This window comes from Littorina saxatilis, linkage group LG11 (genome assembly GCF_037325665.1).
Source record: "Littorina saxatilis isolate snail1 linkage group LG11, US_GU_Lsax_2.0, whole genome shotgun sequence".
NCBI lineage: Eukaryota > Metazoa > Mollusca > Gastropoda > Littorinimorpha > Littorinidae > Littorina > Littorina saxatilis.
Window position 1 is genome coordinate 22,141,518 of NC_090255.1, and position 6,048 is coordinate 22,147,565.

The 6,048-nt window shown below is 52.7% G+C and overlaps 1 protein-coding gene across 2 annotated transcripts in view; it reads right to left on the reverse strand.

Moving 5' to 3' along the window:
• LOC138980018 (cytochrome P450 2F5-like) overlaps window positions 1–6,048 on the reverse strand; it is a 426,282-nt gene that overhangs the window by 53,606 nt on the left and 366,628 nt on the right. The window lies entirely within an intron of this gene.

Below are 6,048 nucleotides of genomic sequence, written 5' to 3' on the forward strand. Positions count from 1 at the left end.
GAGAAATATAAATCATAATTAAAAATTTTAGTAATAAATTTTCATTTGATTAATATACTTACCCAACTCACATATAGCAATTAACCCATAGTTCAGTGCTGATACCGCTGTACGCGTCCCCTTAGCAACAAGGAAGACGCCTCTAAAAAAGAGTGACCGAGACCCGTAAGGGTATCCAGGCCAGCCCGTAAGGGAGGCTGCCTTCCATATGCGCGCGCATATGCCGCCCTCTTGTCATTCTACACGAAGCCCAACTCACTACTTTTTTAGACCCCCATACCCCCCACAGCGGGGAGGCGGGAGGGAATAAACGATGTGAGTTGGGTAAGTATATTAATCAAATGAAAATTTATTACTAAAATTTTTAATTAAATTACATATCTTACCCAACTCACATATAGCAGATTGCTACTATAGGAGGAGGGTACTTACCAACTTAAGACCGCAGGACCTGCCCTGCAGCCACGAGAGCAGGCAAAGCCGCACTGCCATCTTGCCGCCTTGCCGCAATGTCTCTCAAATAAAAATTGATGAACACGTCCTCAGATTTCCAATAAGCCGCCGCCAGGACCTCTGATAGGCGCCCTGAGCGAAGCACGGCCACAGAAGACGCCCAAGCCCTCGCTTCGTGCGTCCTGGCTGACGTAAGAGGAAGCACCGCCCTGACCTCGCCAGACTGGCGTTGCCACCATCCATATGCTTGCTTAATGGTCAGTGAAACCCATTTAGTCAAGGTGACCTTCGAGATATCCTTCGCCCGCACGGTGTTGAGGGATATAAACAATAATTTCTGAGTTTCCGAGCGAATCGGCGAAGACCTAGACAGGTAGCTGCTTAACGCCCTGACAGGACAATTTGACAGATCGGGGTCTCCAGGAGCGAGTATATCGCTCAAGGGTGGAATACGAATGAAAGGCGAAGCCTGACCAGGCTTTTGATTTTTAGCGAGAAAATTAGACGTAAATTTCAAAGAGTAGGAGCCATCCCTCTCCAGGGAAATATCTTTAGCGAGACCAGAAAGAGCGTGCACCTCGCTACCCCTCCTAGCTGTGGCAAGCAAAACCAAAAACAAAGTCTTTCTCGTCAAATTAGGTAAACTAGCCAACCGGAGAGGCTCAAAGTCCTCCGACGCAAGGAAACGGAGAACCACAAACAGATCCCAGGCAGGGAGCTGTGATCTTGAGAGAGCTGCGTCAAGGGCAGCTCCCTTAAGCACGCTTGAAATGACACCGTCAAGATTGATCTTGCGACCGAGCTGTCTAAGAGTGGAAGAAATCGCAGACCTTCTAACTCTCAGTGAAGAAGGAGAGACCCCCCTACTAGCCAACCAAGAGAGGTGGTTGGCTACCTCCATGGACCTTGGGGAAAGATGTTGAACCTTATTCTCAGAGCACCACTTGGCCCATGCAGCCCAATGAGAAGAGTAAACGGAGCTAGTTGAGTCTCTGTGTGCTTTCTGTACCAGTCTCAGAGTTGTGGCCGAGGCCCCGGCACGACGCAGAGCGATTCTGACAGAATCCAGCAGTGAAGCTGCAACGCTTGCGGATTCTCGTGCGGGACCCCTGACCTGGGCTGTAACAGGTCGCCCCTTCGAACGCCTAGAGGAATGGGTGGGCGCACTGCCAGCCGCAGAAGGTCTGGATACCAGTGCTGGCTGGGCCAAAGAGGAGCAACCAGCACCAGCGCTGGTTTTTCCAGATCCACTTTTCTTACCACCTTCCCTAGCAGGCAAAACGGAGGAAAAGCGTAAGCCTGCAGATTTGTCCAATCCAGATCCAACGCGTTCACCGCCCACGCCAGAGGGTCCGGGAACGGTGAGACGAAAAGGGGAAGCCTGGTCGAGAATCTCGTTGCAAACAGATCTATGCAAGGCTTGTCTACTTGAACCCAAAGACGGTCCAACGCCTGGTGGGAGAGGGTCCATTCTGAATGCAGAACCTTGTCCCCCCGACTGAGGGCATCCGCCAAAACATTGAGCGTGCCCTTCAGGTACTTCGCTGAGAGAAGTATGTTGTGCGAGCTGCACCAAACCAACAGACGGCAAGCGCTCTCCGACAGCTTCTGCGAGCGTGTGCCCCCCTGCCGATTTATGTAAGCGGCCACAGTCGTATTGTCCGTGTGGACTTGTACATGACTGCCCCCCAGAAGAGGCAGGAAAGCCCGTAAACCCAGAGACACAGCCTCCAGCTCCAGCACGTTTATGTGCTGAGGAGCTAGGGAGAGATCCCACAGACCGGAGGCTGTCTGATCGGCCAAATGAGCACCCCAGCCTGTCATGGATGCATCTGTAACTAGAATGTTCTCCGGCGCCGGAGGAACGATCGGAACACCCTGAGAGACCCAGGGGAGCAGCCAAACACTTGTAATGTTGCTGAACCAACTCCCCAGTCCTATGCGAACATTCCAGCCCTGAGAGGCTTGGTCCCACTGCCTCCTCAAAGCCGCCTGAAACGGCCTCTTGTGGACCCTGCCTAGAGGCACAAGGGGAGCCATCGATTCCATCTGCCCCAGTAGGGAGGACAACTCCCGGGCCGTGGACACATCCTTTCCTTTCAACAAGCGAACCAAGTTCTGAAGCTTGTCCACCCTCTTTTGAGAGGGACGGACTAACCACTCCACCGTATCGAAATCCATGCCCAGGTAAGTGAAGCGTTGGGATGGTTCTAACTCTGACTTCCCTAGATTGACTGTAAAGCCCAGCTGAGCCGCCAGGTCGAGAACCCTCGCAGTCTGAGTTCTGCACATGTACTGATCCTGATGCAGATTCAACCAATCATCTAAATACGCCCGTAGGCGTACCCCCTCTTGTCTGACAAGGGAGCAAAGCTGGCGAACGACCAGCGTGAAGATCCAGGGGGCCAGGGAAAGCCCGAAGGGGAGTGCCCGAAATTGAAACACTTTCTCGCCCCACAGAAAGCGCAGCCATTTCCTGTCTTGAACATGCATGAGCACATGGAAATATGCGTCGGTGAGATCCACCGACGTGGCCCAATCTCCCGGACGCAGAGCTTCCCTTACAGAGAGAGGAGTCTCCATGACAAACTTGACTACCCGTAGGTATTTGTTCAGGGTGGACAGGTCCAAAACAGGCCTCCATGCCCCTGAGGCTTTGGGCACCACGAACAGCCTGCCGTAAAAGCCGAGGGACTCTCGATCTCGAACTTCCTCTATCGCACCCTTCAGGAGTAGGGAAGCCACCTCCGCATGAACGGCTGACTTGGCTTCCGGGTCTACGGGATATCTGAAAGGCGGAGGTATCCTGGACAGAGGTGCCTTCCCCTCTGCCCAGAGGAGACGGAATCCCGAACGCACTATTCCCAAAATCCACCGGCTGGACACCAGGCGTGTCCAGGCGGCCAAGGCCCTGGAGGGGCCACCCGCCGCCACCAAGGCGGGGGTTACTGGGAATAGTGGCTCGGGAGACCCTCATTGGGGGTGAGGCTTGTGCCCCGAACCCCGAGAACCCCCAAAGGAGCCTCTCTTCTGGTAAGGCGCGCCTCGCCCCCTACCCCGAAAAGAGGTGGACTGATTTTGCATCTTGCCCCCCCCAGACGAAGAAGGCTGAGCCTTATTCTGAGAGGTAGGCTTGCTCTGAACCTTCTGAAAGCCGTGGTGAGCAATCCTTGCAATAGCCAGATCCCTAGCGTCCTGGGTTTCCTTCTGCAAAGCGTCCAAAGAGGAAGCACCCAGCAGCGACCCTTCCGTAAAAGGAGATACCTTAAGTCTGTCAATGGTACCCCTGTCTCGGATCTTTGAACCCGCCAAAAAGGCAGTTCTGCGGGAATGCACAGCATGCCCGTAAAGCCTGGCTGACAAGCTCAATTGTTCCTGAGAGACCCTGGCAAGCGTCGCCAACAGAGTTGTCACATCCTCCTGGGAGGCGTCGTAACGGAACTCAAACGGGTCTAACGATGAAGCGATAGACCTAGACAAAGAGCGTTGGAGAGAACTAGAGACGGAACCCAACTCGAGCAAAGATCTACCCGTCTCCTCCAAAGCCTGAAGAGCAGACTCCGTGTAAGGGACTATTCTATCCCTGGCATACCCGTCCTCCCGCAAAGAAAGCAGTTCCGGAGTCACCGGTAGAACTGATTTCGGCAAAGCAAAAGAGTCAAGTAGAGTGACGGGACGAACCAACAGTTTAGAGCTCTTTGAGAGCGCAGAACAAGGAACGTGTTGTCCCGCTTTAGCCAACCAAGGGCCCACCACCTCCGGAGCCTCCCCATGCTGTGACAACAGCGGAAAGGCATCGGACATAGCTCGACCTCTCGCAAAAATCTTCGACATCTCGACCGCCACAGAGGGGGACTCCCGGAATCGGAACGAACTTTTCGGTTCCTTAGCACTCCTGAAATCCCCTAAGGCAGAAGGAGGATGGACAAACTGAGATTTGTTCACCGCCACCTCCTCCTCGAGATATTTCGAAGCCACTCCAGCCGCCAGAGCCACCGCATCTGGCAGCTGCCGTGGCAAAAAGAATCCAGCACCTTCAGCCTGAGAGGCGGCACCGTCATCCAGGTAGTCTTCGTGCCCTTCCGTGCACTCCGGAGGCTGGTCCCCGTACTGACTAACAGAGTCAAGTCCAGAACCAGCCATACTACCACCAACTTCCTGCCCCCTGGGCGGAAGCAGATGCCTTTCAACCTGACCACAGTCTACTGACGAGGCGGGAAGAATAGGAACATCTGTTCGCTTGTCAGGGCCCTTAGCACCCACTGACACCCCGACTAAGCGGTGGATATCAGCCAGTGTTTCAGAACTTTCACCTGGGATTAGACCCGAGGCTACTCCCTCAAGACAACGCTCACGTGGAGTACACATACCTTGTGAAGAAGAACGGACACCGGCCGGAGACCCAACGGGAGCCTGAGAGATCCCATCCTGAGACGCATGCACGTCCGCCCTCGTAACAGTAGCAGAGGGAGGCAAACGAACACTGGCCAGCGACGACGCACCCCCGACACCTGCCGGCAGCGCACGTAGCTCCGCCTTTGTTGACGAAACTTCAGCCGCTAAAGCCGAAACCTGTGAGCTTAATGTCAACAGCAAAGAAGCAAAATCCACAGATGCAAGCCCAGAACCTACAGGCGAGACATCCCCTACAACATGCTTAACCCCGAGCACGGGCTTCTCCGTAGGTTTAGCCGACGAACCGGAAACTCCGGGCACGCCAACAACAACATCACTACATTTTTTGGATTCTGAACCCGAAAGAGACACGGGCGTATCGCCGTGCGATTTAGAACTTCTAGAACTTCTAGAACTTTTCTTAACGGGAGAGGGCGAAGCAGCTACATGTTTAGATGTTAACCTCTTCCCGTCCGCATTGTCGGCCATGATGAAAACAACTCACAAACAAATTTGGAAAAAATTTTGTAAGTCCGAAAACAAGCCAACAATGCCGCCAAAATTCAGGTAAAAAATGGAAAGATCTCACCTCAACAGCAAATGCGAAGTCCGGAGACAAGAAGACACCAAGGGGAACACAAACCAGGTCTGGAAGACCAAGCAAGTAGGCTGAAACACAGCCGGAGCGTACCAAAAGCGACCAGCTCCACTGAGCGCTGAGAGTAGAATGACAAGATGGCGGCATATGCGCGCGCATATGGAAGGCAGCCTCCCTTACGGGCTGGCCTGGATACCCTTACGGGTCTCGGTCACTCTTTTTTAGAGGCGTCTTCCTTGTTGCTAAGGGGACGCGTACAGCGGTATCAGCACTGAACTATGGGTTAATTGCTATATGTGAGTTGGGTAAGATATGTAATTTAATGAATAGTTAAAAGAATAACGCATAAGAAACTTTGACCCCCCAAAAATAATAAAAATAATCCACATTTCAACATCCATGTTTGGTCACAGATCAACCTGTGATGTGAGGCCCCTTTGCTCAGAGTGTACCTCCTATGAGAGTACACATACTTTTTGTTGTCTCTTTGTTACCTTTAGGCCTAAGAAAACTATTCATCCCTTTCCGGTTCCCTGACCAACCCTATGTTTTCATTCCGACCAAAGGACTTTTTCTTTTTTACCCTTCAAAAAACAACTTTA